This window comes from Ceratotherium simum, chromosome 5 (genome assembly GCF_057802395.1).
Source record: "Ceratotherium simum simum isolate JZ-2026a chromosome 5, ASM5780239v1, whole genome shotgun sequence".
NCBI classification, from domain to species: Eukaryota; Metazoa; Chordata; class Mammalia; order Perissodactyla; family Rhinocerotidae; genus Ceratotherium; species Ceratotherium simum.
In genome coordinates, this window is record NC_141904.1 from 89,797,316 (window position 1) to 89,812,466 (window position 15,151).

Genomic DNA, 15,151 nt, shown 5'->3' on the forward strand with positions numbered 1-15,151 from the left:
GAGGGCGGAGAGAAGTTGGCAGTGACCCCCTGCCTAGTGGGCAGGCCCTGGACTCTAAAGAGGACACAGAGTCCCTTGGGAGATGGTGGGCAGCGTGCCTGTGCGTGTGTGAACTCGAGCGAGCTTGTACAGGGGCTGGAGACATGGCAGGTCCTTGCTGCAGGCCGTGGCCCTCCACCTCCTGGCTCTCGGCTGCCCTGACCAGACCCAGATAGAAAGAGCTTGGGAGGGGACATTTTGTTTTCCAGACAGAGGCACCCAGAGCTGGGCAGGAAAGACCCGGCCAGGGACCACCCTGGCCCTCCCTTACCTGGTCCAATGCCCTGGGTGGGGGGCTCCTGCCGCCAATCGCGCAACCTCGCTGGCCTCTGGGGGCCTCCTGCAGCCCTCCCCTGGCCTGTGCAGGGGCCAGTGTGGGTCATAAGCCCTGAGCCCCTGCTTAATCCACTGAGCCCGAGTCAGCGCCAGGCAGACACGTGACGGCCACAGCCCCACAGACCTGTTTGGCAGGAGCAGCAGCTGGTCTGGTGGGGGAGGGCTGTCCGCCCTGCCCTCGGGGCTGTCCCTGATCACCACACTCCGCCGGGTCTTCCAGCCAGAGCCTAGGGTCCCGGGCTCCCACATGCCCAGAAAAGGTATGGATAAATGGAGGGGGACACACTTGTCACTGAACAGTGCTGAGCCGCTTGGATAATGGTGTGTGTGTGTGAGAGAGCGAGAGAAATGGGACCCTTATCTCACACCATACACGAATATCAATTCTGGGGAGATTAAAGATCTAATGCATAAGGTGAATACAAGAGAATCTTCATGACCACAGGGTAGGAGGAGGTTTCTTAAAACACACCAAGCAATAATAACAAAGTGAAGGATAGATTTGACTACTTAAATTAAGAACTACGAAATTAAGACGTTCATTCCCAAGACCCCAGGAAAAGTGAAAACGGCAAGATATTTACAACATACACAAGTGACAAAGGATTAGAATCTGGAATACCTAAAGAATCGTCCAGATCAACAAGAAAATACAAAGAAAGCCCAAGATGGGCAAAAGATTTGAACAGGCATGTCACCAAAGAGGAGATCTCCAAATGGCCAATAAACAAACAATGCCCAACCTTGTCAGCAGTCAGGGAGAGCACATAAACCACAGTGCAAAACCCTCACACACCCACCAGGAGAGCAAAAATGACCACGACTGACAGCAGGAGGCTCCAGTGAGCGGGGGCAACGGGAGGAATGACTGCCTGGTGCGGCACTGTTCGTACACGCCATGTGTGCGTACTTTTCCACCCAGTGAGAGGTACAGGCCCCAGAGAAGTTCACACCACATGCGCTAGGTTCAAGAACAGCAGCCTCAAACTAGAAACCCTCCACACGTCCATCACAGTAGACGGGATGAAAAAACTGGCCAAGAGCACAACGCAATACTCTGCAGCAGTGACAAGGACAAACTACAGCTACTCAAGACTCGATGAATCACAGAGCCACAACTTTGAGCAAAAGAAGCCAGACTCAAACAAATATCTACAGCCTACTGTAGATACTCTACTTACAGAGAGCTCAAAAATAAGAAAAACAAAATTATACTGCAAAGAGTTGTTTAGATAAGTGGTAAGACAGTGAGAACAAGAAGGACAGTATGTTTTTCCACCTTTCTGTGTGACAGGTTACACCGTACATTTAAAATAGAAAGGCATGTGTGGTATGTGTAGGGACAGGCAGGGACCCCAGGCTGTGACTGCAGTGCCACTGGGCAGTGTAGCCTCAACAAGATGACCACACAAGACATCTGAGCTGGAAGGACTCATCCTGCTCTCTCATTTCACAGACAAGAACAGAGGATCAGAGACAGAAAGGAACTTGCCTAAGGTTGCACAGCAAGTTGGAAGCCAGCAGGGCCAGGACTGCAGGCTTCCAATCTAGGTCCTGCAGAGTCCAAACCAGGGTTCTCTCCCCTTCCTTTTGGAAGAGTTCTTCTGTTGCAAATCACCTTCAATACCAACCAGAGTAGACTGGTGCTTTTTAGCATTTAGCACTCTGAAATTCTTTTCTTCATTTGCTTACTTATTTATTGTGGGTCTCCTGCTGCTAGAATAAAAGCCCCGGAGGGCAGGGCTTTTTGTCGTTTTGCCCGTGGTATCCCAGTAGTGCTCCAAAGATGTCTGCTGAGTGAGTAAATGAGCGGGGCTGACAGTTCCATCTGGACTCTGAGGTCTGAGAAATACCTACTGGGCTTCTCCCCAAAAGAGAAGATGAACAAGAACTGGAGGACATGGACACATTTTCACAGCAGCACCCTCCTGACTGTCTCAGGAGGCGGGCACTAGCATCACCCCAGCCTAGAGAGGAGAAAACTGAGGCGCAGGGAGGTCCAGCGGCTGGTCCCAGGTCAGGAAGCGGGGTGGCTGAGGGCTGGGACTTGAGTGCAACCCCAGGGGCAGGCTGGCCCCGCAGGGCACAGCTGAGCTTGTAGGACCTGCACGCTTCAGGCCTCCCGTCCCCCCCACAACCCTTTTGGACTTACAACTTCCAAAGTGTTTTCTGGTCTCTTCCGAACTCGTTCGGCTGAAGTGGGGGAAAGAACTTGTCCAAAGTAACAAGGAGCCCAGCTCCCTGACCTCCAAGCTTCCCGAGTGAGTGTGGCCGACAGTGACCCCAGCAGCTGCTCATGGATTTGCCATAGGACAGTCAATTCCCTTCCTGCTTTGCTTCATACCAAGTCCTCAGGCCCCTTAGCTAAGTCCAAAACCTGGTCCCAGGCCCACATCTGGAAGAGCTGAATATGAAATGTTCCCATCATACCCCCAGGCAACTGACTTGAATAAAACACACTGGCACTTAGCATTTTTACAAACCTCTATTACCATCCTGATAGCTTTCCCTAAGTCCTCAGATAATAATTGAAAAAAAAAAAAATCATTGGCTCTGGGAGTCTTGGAGCTAAAATGACCCTCCGGGGCATCTAACACTAACTGAGATCCACAAATCCCCTGTATCACCTCAGTTTGCATACCTCCAGCGAGGGGAACTCACTGCCTTCTTTCTATAAGGCAGCTTGTTTCTTGTCTGGATTCAGCTCAGATGAACACAACAGAAACTTCTACTAGCCCCTGGCGCTGGGGTCCAGGAGGTGCCTCAGCCACCATTCTGCCCTCAGGGAGTTCAGTCTTGAGGAGGAGACAGCGTCATCCCAACAGGAAGGGACATGGGACAGGCTGGGATTACCTTCTACAGAGGCAGCATGTGAGGCCCAGGCTTGGGGACAGGGTGACAAGTGCCCTCTGCACACCTTTATCTCCCCATCACATATGGCTCACATGGATTTACGTGGGTCAGCCCAGACTCTGTGCTCACTTGAGTCTGCGCACCCCTCCCAGAGGAACGCCTCCCCGAGGGTGTCTGGGCACAAAAACGGGCAGACTGTTGGGGCCCCAGGGCAACCAAGTTGCTCTGAAAGGACTATCAACGGTGGTGGGTGGGAGGAACACTCTAAATCGCTCCCACTGGCCTGTGGGGTTGACATCATTGCTTTAATATTATGCTTCTAGAACCTTCATACATGTTAATGGATGGGTTTGTGGTTTGGCAGATGAAATGGGATGATATATGTGAGAGCCACTGTGACGGGGTCTGGCACGGAATACATGCTTAAAAAAATGTCTGCAAACACGCTGGATCAGAAGGCCACACACATACAGTTCTTTGAAGAGTCACTGGAACTTGGCTGCCTGCGCCCTGCTTTTCCAGGTTGGCACTTGCTGTGGCAGCTGCACTGAATAGCCCGGGCCCAGGGGAGGTATCTTGAATACTGGTGTCTCACCAGGGGTCCAAAGTCAGCCCTGCCTATGCCCCTGCACGCTGCTCCCGGTCAGGGGAGCTGAGGAGAAGACACGGGGACTCCCGCAGACTCTGCTGAAGAGGTGACACTGATGAGAGTGATGAAGGATGAACGGAGGTTTCTAGGTGGCAGGGTGGGGTGTGCATTTCTGCAGGAGCCAGCACAGAGCAAAGCCAGTCCCGTGGGAAGGCAGTGGGCACTAGAAGATGCTGCTCCCAGAAGCAGGTTCGACTCACACTTCACCGTGGCAATGAACACCAGATCTGAGCAATTGCAGTATACGGGACACCAGTCCACATGGCCCTCACCAACAGGGGTCACCCAGCCTCTTTCATGCAAGAAACTCCTCCTGATAGGGGCAAACAACCCCACTCCCTACCCCCTAATTATGGTGGACCAGCGGGAAGTGAAAAGACATTTGTTCAACCTTCCAGATTAACAGAGCCAGACTCACAGCCTCCCTGACCAGTTAGTATTCAGCTCCAGCCTGCATACCCCAGTGACGGGGAGCTTACTGCAAGAACAGAGGATGGCTGTGTTCTTCTTGGCTAGGGATGCTTAGGTGCTTAGCTTACTCCCACCCCAGGAGTTAGAACACTGGTGTGGAGGAGAGCTGAGGACACAGAGGGTCCCAGTTCTAACTTGGCCTTGGAACTCCCCTCTGCACAATGTGGAAGGGGCATGACTAAAACCACGGGGTTGTTGTGGGGCCAGCAGGCATGGGGTGGGCAGGGTAGGGCAGGTTGGTCAGAGCAGTGCCTGGAAGGGCAGGCAGCCACGGGCCCTTTAAGCAGCCTTGAGAGAGGGTGGCAACCTTGCTCATGAGACAAGATTACTTAATATTTGCAAACTGTGCAGGAGGCAGAGTCCCCTCCCTTGTCCCTCCACTGGGGGGACCTCTGTGAGGAACACCAAGTCCTCTGAGATGGCTGGACTGCTGGAGAGCTGGGGACAGCAGGATGCTGTGTGACCTTGGACATGTCCCTGCCTGTCTCTGGCCTCAGTTTCCCCATCTCTAACAGGGGACTGGCCCCAGGATGCTCCCTCCAGTGCTGATGCTCAATGGCTGGGCGGTGGGCATTATGGCACCCTGAGCACCTCTCAGCTCCTCTTTTGCTGCCTCGGGGGCCGGGGTCTAGGCCTCTTTCTCTTCTTTCCTTTCCAACCCTACAGCTGGGCTCTGGCCCTACGTGGGCTCAGAGGTTTGGCCACCTTGTCAGCCCAAGTGAGGAGCCAGGCATAATGCTGGGGACAGGGGAGGGTGACCAGAGGGCCATTCCTCTGTCATCTCAGTTCAGACTTGCTCTGAGGGGCTGCACAGGCCAGGTGTGCGCCGTCTGGTGGGCCTGTCCACAGAGTGGAGCAGTGGCTCATCACACAGCACAACCAGACTCATGCTCCCAGTCCAGAATGAGTGCCCCCCCACCAATAGTGGAGCATGCCCAGAGCCAAATGCACAAAGCTGACCAGGCAGAGCCTCATCTTGTGGACAGACCCGGGGAAGGGGACACCCACTGTCCTCTTTCTGCTCCGTTTGCTCCAGGAACAGATCAGCTGTGACAGTTGAGAGCTTGGCAATTTAAAGTGGCAACCGCCTGGCAGAAACATGGGAGGGGGATTTCCCCAGGATTGGGGTGGGGGCAGACAGCCGTGCCTCACCTCTGCCAACCGTCCCTGCCTCCTCACAGCCCAAGGGCAGCCGGTTCTGGGCCAGGCAGGGGTTTCCCACACTATGAGCTCCTTGGCATACGAGGGCACCTCAGGCTGCCAGGTGGGACAGGGTGTCCTGACACCCGAAACAGCCCCATCACTTCTCAGACCCTGCTGCCTCCTGCCCTGTTTGGGACTGGATCAGAGACTGCCCTGTCTATTCCAGCCTCCACGCTCTGTCGCCTAAACCGACTTTCTGCCCCCTGGGGGCCTGACCCAGAGGGCTCTCCAAGACTTAGAAGCGCCCTCTTGCCCACGTGGTAGCGGGAGGAAGGGCTGCCCAAGGTCCCACGGCGGGGGGCGGGGCGGGATTCGGACCCAGCCCCTCCAGCCCAGCTGAAGCTCCACACTCCCTGCCCGCGGGCGCGTCTATCTGGCTCTCCGCGAATTCCTGAGATGCCTCAACCTCCCGCCCGCAGGCTCCGGACCCTGGACTCAACGGCGGGATTTCTCCGTGGGGAGGCGAGAGCAGGAAGGAAAAGGGAGAGAAGGGAAGGGGTGGCGTGGAGGGCGGCTTCCCCCGGCGACCCTCAGAGCCTGGTTGCACGTTTCCCCGCCCCGGGGAGGCAGCCGACTGCATAGACACGGAGATGGAGCACCCTGAGCACCCCTCCCCCAAGATTGCTCCTTTAGCGTTCGCAAGGTTTCAGAGAAGCCATCCGCATAACCGCGGAGGCCCAATCTCCTGCGTCCTCACCGCTCGAACCCCAGAAAGCGACACTCGCAGAGGCCCAGCTCAGAAAGCGCAGCGTTGGCGCCCCCAGGCCCTCCGGGCCGCCTGCGTAGCCCTGGCCCCCCGTTCCCGAGAGCCTTGCGGCCTCTGATCCCCAGCCCTACACCCCCGTGGCTGGTGTCCCCGAGACTGCAGCCTCGGAACCTCCTCCCGGGCTCGGCTCCGCAAAGCCGCTCTCGATCCCTACCCCCCCGCCCCCGGCATACACACCCGGTTCCCGAGAGCTGCTAGCGCGCCCAGGGAGCCGCGGCCCCGGGGGCGGAGCTGCCGCCCCAGGCTCTCGGCGGGGGCATTCCCGGGCCGCAGCCCCCGCCGACACCCGCCCCGGGCCCCTGCCCGCACCGCGCCGGCCGCCGCCGCGCATCCCCGGCCGGTCCGCCTCCTACCTCGCGGGTCCGCCTGCAGCCGCCGAGCGCGCGCCGTCCCCGCGGCGGGCGCGGAGCGCGGGCGCGGCCCTAGCGCGTCGGGCCGGCCGGGCGCGGGGGCCGGGGGGCGCTCGGGAGTCGGGGCCCGAGCCGGGTGCTCGGCCGGGGCGGCCTCCCCGCGCCCGGCCCTCCTGCCGGCTCCGCCGCCTGCGCGCCGTCACCTTGGCTGTGCCCGCTCCGCGCCTGGCCTCAGTTTCCCCGCTTCGAAAGGTGTGTGGGAGTGCAGGGGGCGGGGAGGACGGATGCCGCCCCAGCCGCCGACGTCACCAGGGCCGGCGAGTTGAGGGCGCTGGGGTCGGTGGGGCCGCTGCAGGGGATGGGCCCGGGGAGCGGAGGAGGGGCACTGTGGCCCCAGAATTTCCCTCAGACTCCCTAAGACCCCTAAATAAACACCTAGTAAACGCAGCCTCACGCCAAGGACCCTGGGCCCCTCCCACGGAGAACTGCACCCCCTGCAGGCAATGCCCAGCCTCCACTCTTCCAAGCCTCCCCAGTTCACAGATGAGACGACTGAGGCCCAGAGTCGCATAGCGTGTCGCGGCCGCTCGCATCCACCCTGGCACCACGCCCCTCTGAGTCCCCTCGAGGACACGCGCTCTTCACAATTTTTAGGAGGAGGATCCTGGCTTGCCAGCAGCACCCCTTATCCCACACCAAACACTGACTCAGCACCAACTGAACGCTGGGGATGGGCCTCAGTGGCCTGGCAACTGTCATAGAGAATGGGGCTGCACAGTCTTAGAGAGGGACCCAATTCGTGGGGAAGAAGTGGCGCAGGCAGGAGAGGCTGGTCCTGGAAGGGGGAGGGTGCTCCAGGAGGTGTGTACCTAAGGGAAAAGCAAGGATGGAAATGCGCATTGCCCGCTGTGTAGGAGAGAGAAGGCAGGTTCTGAGAGCCTTGAACACCAAACCAAAAAGAAGCGGCTTCCTTTCGTAGGCACCAGGGAGCCCCCAACCAGGTTGGTGCAGGGGCGTCAGTAGTCTGGGTTGTGTTTAGGCAGCGACCCCTGGTGGCCAGAAGGGGCGAGACAGGAGGCCAAAGGGACGCGGCTGCAGTGGTCCAACGGAGAGGAAGCTGGGCGAGTGATGTAATGCGCCAGGAGACGGGAGTCTCTGCCGGCCCTGCTACGGATGGGCTCTGACCTTGGGCAAGGCACTTCCCCTCTCCGGGCGTTTGGGAAAGAGGGAGCTTGATTTTCAGCTCTGATATCTCATGACTCCGGACACTGGGGCCAGCTGCGAGTGGGCAGTGGATCCGGGAAGGGACAGATCAGAGGTGAGAGATAGACATTTTGTTCAGCACTTTATGAATCTTATTCCACTTACTTGAGGTAGAAACTATTACCCTGATTTTGCAGACAAGGACACTGCAGCACAGAGAGAGTCACCTGCCCATGCTCACACGGTTGCTAAGTGGCCCAGCTGGGACTGGCATATAGGCCTGTGAGGCTGCGTGTCTAACTGGAGTGCCTGACCACCTCAGTCTTCTGTCTTGAAGCATTTATCAAGCACCTAAGGTGTTCCTGGCATACACAAGGCACTGGTGACAAGCGTGGATGCATAATGAATGGTCCAGCTCCTGGTAGGTCTCCCTCGCCTCGTGGCAAGAGTGAGCCGTGGCACCTCACTGGTGCTCACAGCAAACCTGACAGTGGTCACCTAGGGGATGGGCTTGGGGGCAAGGCACGAGCCCCCCACCCCCAACCCGGTGTCTCACTCTTCTGTATTGTTGGAAGTTTTGTTTTTGAGAACTATGAATTTTTATAATTTCAAAAATATTTTTTAAAAGAGTACTTAAAGGAAGAAAAGATGCTTTAGTTTTAATAATTAAAAATGCTCTACTAGAGAAGACACCTCTTTTGTCATCAGTGCCAGAAGTGAGTTACCCGGCTGGTTGGAAGGCAGGTGAGGGAAGTGAGAACAAGGGGTTTAGAATCTGTTTGGCTCGGGCAAGTCCCACCACCTCTCTGAGCCTCGTTTGAATTCACCTGTAAAATGGAATGGACACAGAGATCCCCATCCTGCCTCACCTCAAAGGCTGCTGCAGAGTCAACCGTGATGTAGTGTGAAAAGGTTGTGTAAAATGCATCGTGTAAATATTCCCAGAAGCCATGAAGGAAAATATTGATAAATTTAAGTATAAAAATTAAAACTTCTGGGCTGGTCCCGTGGCTTAGCGGTTAAGTGCGCGCGCTCCGCTACTGGCTGCCTGGGTTTGGATCCCGGGCGCACACCGACGCACCGCTTGTCTGGCCATGCTGAGGTCGCGTCCCACATACAGCAACTAGAAGGATGTGCAGCTGTGACATACAACTATCCACTGGGGCTTTGGGGGAAAAGAAAAAAAAGGAGGAGGATTGGCAATAGATAGATGTTAGCTCAGAGCCGGTCTTCCTCAGCAAAAAGAGGAGGATTAGCATGGATGTTAGCTCAGGGCTGATCTTCCTCACAAAAAACAAAAACAAAAAAAAATTAAAACTTCTGAAAAGAATAATAAAAGCACAAAGTAAAAAAAAAAGACAAATGGTAAACAAAAAAATATCTGCAGTACATATGCCAGAAGTTAATTGAGGAAAATGAGATGAAAGCTAATTTCATCATAAAGAGCTCTTTCAAATCGACGGGTAAAAGATGACTAACCAATTACAAAAAAGAGCAAAGGATGTGAACAAGCAGTTCATGGAAAGAGGTTCAATCTCACTTGTAATTAAATGCACATTAAAGAAATACAAGTAAAAACATAACATGCTTGCCATTTTTTAAATTTACCAAGTTGGCAAAAATGAATAAGTTTGATGACAGGTTCGCTTTGAAGGTGGGAGGAAATGAGTGCATCCAAAAACACTGTCAGTGGAGGTGCAAGATGGTGCCACCTGTTTTCAAGGGGAATCTGGCAAAACTATATGGCATGCTAATATAGAAACAGCATCCTGTGTAAGCGTAAGCAGAGAGAAACACCTCTGCTGTCCAACAATAGAGGAACGAGAGGCGGCACGGAGACACAGCCATATGCTGGGACTTTGTTCTGGGACAGAAAGATCTCTGAGACACACTTCTGGTGAAAAATGCCAGGGACAGAAGACTGTATGTTAGGATCCCTTTCGTGTGCATTTTAAAAGGTTATACATATATGGAACTTCCTAATTTTTTTTCTCAAAAGGATACACACATACCAAAACAAACTCTTATTGGCGGCTACCTTTTGGGAGGATGGTGGGGGCACGTGGAATGGGTACGTGAGGAGCTTTTACTTTTCATTTCATGCTTTTCTGAGGATTCGTTGATTCTTTTTAAAAAAAGCCACAAGGGATTAGTTATCCGGGCATAGGCACAGGCTCATGGGCCAATTAAATCTTCTTCTTTATATGCATTAAAAAAATTAAGTAACTCTGAACTTGTATTAAAAAAATTAAGTAGGGCCGGCCCCGTGGCTTAGCGGTTAAGTGTGCGCGCTCCGCTGCTGGCGGCCCGGGTTCGGATCCCGGGTGCGCACCGACACACCGCTTCTCCGGCCATGCTGAGGCCACGTCCCACGTACAGCAACTAGAAGGCTATGCAACTATGACATACAACTATCTACTGGGGCTTTGGGGGAAATAAATAAATAAATAAAAATTAAAAAAAAAAAAATTAAGTAACTGTTTTTCAAGTGAATAAAAAGTATTGAAATCTTCTTATTACCTAAAAGTGCACTGACGAGGGACTTGTTCAACAGACTATCATTATGATACATCTTTATGAAGGAAGCCTATGCAGCTATCAAAAAGAATGTGGCTTCTCTCCATGGACTGATAAGGAACAATCTCTAAGATATTTCAGTAAGTGGAAAAAACAAGGGGCAGTAGAGGGTGTGTGGTGTGTTGCTTTTTATGTAAAAAAGAGGGGGTATGGAATACATGGTGGTACATGCACATATTATCTCTGACAAAGATGCTTAAGAAACTGGTACAGCGGTGTCCTGGGGAAAGGCATGAAGAATTGGGGGCCCGGAGTGGGAAGGAGACTGGCTTGTCACTGTAATGTTACGTTTAAATATTTTTTTGTGCTATATGCATATACTACTGTTTTTTAAAAGTTATGTTTAAAAAATAATCATTTCTGAAACTGGATGGGGAGTTGGGAGGCCTGGTTTCTAGTGCCTGCTCTGATGCAAGCTGGGGCTAATCCCTGTGTGACCTCGGGGAGGATCATCTCCCTTCCGAGTCCTCTCTATCTAGTGGACAGGCAGTGTGAGATAAGACAAGGGCCAAGGCTCTTTGCAGCTCAGATGCCATACCAGCCCGAGAACCTTTTCACTGGAAGAGCCAACCAGATATGGAATGGCTGCTGGGGAGGTCGGGGGCTCCCCATCCTGGGGTTTATGGGAGCAGAGGCCAAAGGTCAGCTGCCTTGAGAACAGTGGCCTGCATGACTTCTGAGATCCCTCCCACTTGCCAATGGGCTGTTCCTTTTTCCTTCTCCAACTCACAGTGCCCTGCCTGGAAACTCTTGGTTCATATTTCCTCTCCAGGTTACTCCTGGCAACAGTCCCCTCTGTCTGGACTGGAGGTCATTCCTGCGGAGCCGGGACAGATGACACAGCCCTGAGCGCCCACGTGGGGCTGAGATGTCAGTGGGGGCAAAGCCTCATGCTGGGAAACAGAATCACTCCCCCACTCAGACGTCAGCCTTGGCCTCAATCCTGCCCCTCCCCCTCCACAGCTGCCGGCAGAGCAGCTCTCTATCCCCACTGCCTCTCCGGTTCGCCCTGTCATCACCCAGAACCTTCAGAGGCTCCCCACTGCCCACCAAACAAAGTAGACACTCTTCAGCTGGACAAAGTTCTGCACTTTCTGGCCTCGATTTACCCTTCTAGCCCTTCCCTCCATCCATTATTGTCTTTTATTTAAAGTAATTTTCAAAAATACAGCTTCAATCACACCCCTTCCCTGCTCAAAACCCTCTATGGCTCCCCATGAACTGCAGGATAAAGTCTGAGCTCCCCAGGCTAGCATCTGAACTAGCTCCTGCCTCCCTGCCCAGCTCTGTCTTCACCACCTTTCTCCAAAGTCACGTTGTGCAGTACTTACTGCCTTTGGAGCACACTGTACTATTTCACACCACTGAGTATTTGCACACACTATTTCCTTGGTTTCCTCAGTATATAAAGAGTTCTTACAAATCAGTAAGAAAAAACCATAAACAACTCAAAAGAAAAATATCCAATTGATTTAACTGGTAGTTCGGAGAAAAGGAAAGGCAAATGGCCTATAAACATACAGAGACATGTACATCACCTATAAAGAAACACAAATCATGATGATGAGAGATCATTTTTACCCATCAAATTGGCAAAAATTCCTAGAATGCTTATGTCTCTTTGTTAACTGAAGTCCAAACCCATCCTTTAGATCTAGCTGCAAAAATGTCACCTCCTCTAGACATCTTGGCTCTCACAGTGCCCTGTACTTCCTGAGACGGTGCTTAGAGCAGGGCCAGGCATGTAGTAGAAATTCAGTACATGTTAGCTATTAATGATGAAAATAATGGCTGCCACACTGTTCTGTAATCATCAGCTCCTGGGTCTGTTCACCTGCCTGAAGACCCCTGAGGACAGGGATGGAGTGGCTTCACCTCTGCTTTGCCAGCAGCAGCACAGGGCCTGCTATAGAGCTGTGCCCAGTAAATGGACACACAATGGGGACAGGTGAGGTGCCTGAGGCAGAGGGAAGGCTGGAGCCTGGAGCTGGCCCTCAGGGGCTGCTCTGCTCCGGAGGAGGGGAGAGCCTGGATGGAGGGCCAGGTGGGGGCACAGCCCAGGCCTGTAACAAACCTCCACTCGTTTGTTCCCACGCCGTGGCAGGCAGGCACTGTGCTGGGCTCTTGGCCCACACTATCTCTATTCCGTGCAATTCTTTGAGATGGGTGGGCCCCCTCCATTTTATAGGTGAGAGGGAGGGTGAGTGACTTTCTAAGTGGCTCTCGTGCCCCCACACTGGCTCTGTGCTGGCTTGTGGGCACTCGCAGATACATGACTTTGGACATGTCACTTTCCCTCTTTGGGCCTCTAGTTTCTTGTCTGAGAAACAGCTCCATATTAAGGATTCCTCAGACTTAAAAACTGGTGGATCCCTAAGAATATAGTTTGTAGGGTTCGAGCCAGCCCTGATGGCCTAGTGGTTAAAGTTCCATGGTCTCTACCTCAGCAGCCCAGGTTCAGTTCCCTGGCATGGAACTATACCACCTGTCTGTCAGTTGCTATGCTGTGCCGGCAGCTCACATAGAACTAGAAGGACTTACAACTAGGATATACAACCGTGCACTGGGGCTTTGGGGAGAATTTAAAAAAAAAAATAGAGGAAGATTGGCAACAGATGTTAGCTCAGGACACATCCTTTCCTGAAGGGAAAAAAAAAGAATACAGTTTGTAGGGTTCATGAGACCCCACTTTAAGGAACACTGCACTCAACGTAAAATGCTGCCACACCGGAGGGTCCCTCCATGACCGCGCGTTCATAAACACGAGAGAGAGCTGCTTTTAGAGAGTCATCCAGATGATCTGGAACACGCTCTTGTTAAAATGGAGGAGGGCTGTGATCTTCATGAAACAAACATTTAAAAGATTATTGTATCATTGTCAAATGATTTTTGACAAGGTACCAAGACAATTCATTGGAAAGAATAGTTTCTTCAACAAATAGCACTGGGACAACCAGCTATCCACATGCAAAAGGCTGCATTTGGACCCTTACTTCCCATCATACACAAAAATTAACTTAAAATGATCAAAGATCCAAACGTAAGAGTTAAAACTATAAAACTCAGAAGAAAACACAGAAGTAAATCTTTGTGATCTTGGGTTAGGCAATGATTTCTTAGACATAAAATGATTTCTTAGATATAAAATGATTTCTTAAATATAAAAGTATCTTAGATATTTTTCTTAGATATAATGATTTCTTAAGAAGACACCAAACACATAAGCAATAAAAGAAAAAGTTGATAAATTGGACTTTATCAAAATTCAAAACTTCTGCACTTCAAAAGACACCATCATCAAGAAAGTGAAAATATAAGCCACAGACTGGAAGAAAATATTTGCAAATCATATAACCAAGAAGAGACTTGTATTTAGAATACAAAAAGAACTCTTATGACTCAATAATAAGAAAACAATACAATTTTAAAATGGGCAAAAGGTTTGAATAGACATTTCACCAAAGGAGATATATGAATGGCTAATAAACTCATGAAAAGATGCTCAACATCATCAGCCATCAGGGAAATGCAAGTCAAAACCACAATAAGATACCATTTCACAACCACTAGGATGGCTAGAATTAAAAAGAGAGACAATAGCAAGTGTTGGTGAGAATGCGGAGAAATTAGAGCCCTGATACATTGCTGGTGGAAATGGAAATGTAAAACAATGCAGTCACTTTGGAAAACAGTTGGGTGTTTCTTAAAAAGTTAAACATAGAGTTACTATATGACCCTGCAGTTCCACTCCTAGGTATTACTCAAGAGAAATGAAAACATATGTCCACGTAAAAACTTGTATGAGAATATCCATAGAAGTATTTATTCATAATAGCCAAAAAGTGGAAACAATCCAAATGTCCACCAACTGGGGACAATAGATAAACTAAATGTGGCATATTCATCGATGGAAATATTATTTGGCAATAAAAAGAAATGAAGTACTTATATATTCTACAACATGGATGAACCTTGAAAACATTATGCTGAGTGATCCCACTTATATGAAATGCTCAGAAAGGCAAATCTGTAGAGATAGACTGTAGATGAGCAGTTGTGGGGGCTAGGAGTGGGACAAGAGAGGGACAGAAAATAGACATCAGGTTTCCTTTCAGGATGATGGAAATGATTTAAAATAAAATTGTGATGGTTACACAACTCTGTAAATATACTAATAATCGTGAAATTGTACACTTAAAACCAACCGTCATTGGTGTCTGAACTTTATGGTATGTAAATTATACCTTGATAAAGCTTGGAAACAAATGTTGACTAATGCGATGCATGACCCTAGATTGGGGTACAGACTTGACATAAAGGGCATTATTGGGACAATTGGTGAAATGTGACTATAAATTGTATATTAGATCTTGTCAAAGCTAAATTTCCTTAATTTGGCTTTTGGACCATGGTTGTCTAAGAGAACGTCTTGCTCTCAGGAAATACGTGCTGAAGTATATTCAGGAGTAGAAGTCATCATGTTGCATGTTTGCAACAGCCTCTCAATAGTGCTGGGAGAAAAACATGTTTTTGTGAGTAAAATTTGGCAAAATGTTACTAGTAATGAATTTGGCTGAAGGGTACATGGGAGAATTTTTTTCTTGTATTATTCTTGCAAGTCTGCTTTAAGATGGAAATTATTTCAAAATAACTCTTACAACTTTTAAAGAATCTACACAAAAAAGTTATTGTGTGGAACTTGAA

General features: G+C 50.9%; 1 protein-coding gene across 5 annotated transcripts in view; it reads right to left on the bottom strand.

Moving 5' to 3' along the window:
• The window catches only part of IQSEC1 (IQ motif and Sec7 domain ArfGEF 1), a 368,724-nt gene that overhangs the window by 96,228 nt on the left and 257,345 nt on the right, over nt 1–15,151 (bottom strand). Inside the window, exon 1 of one of the 5 annotated variants that reach the window (XM_087431596.1) lies at nt 311–436. The exons of 3 other annotated variants lie outside the window; for them this stretch is intronic. The gene's annotated coding sequence lies outside the window, so the exon portion shown is untranslated. Of the gene's footprint in view, nt 1–310; nt 437–15,151 lie in introns of those variants that run through there. One more of the 5 variants, XM_087431594.1, reaches the window with a different exon arrangement.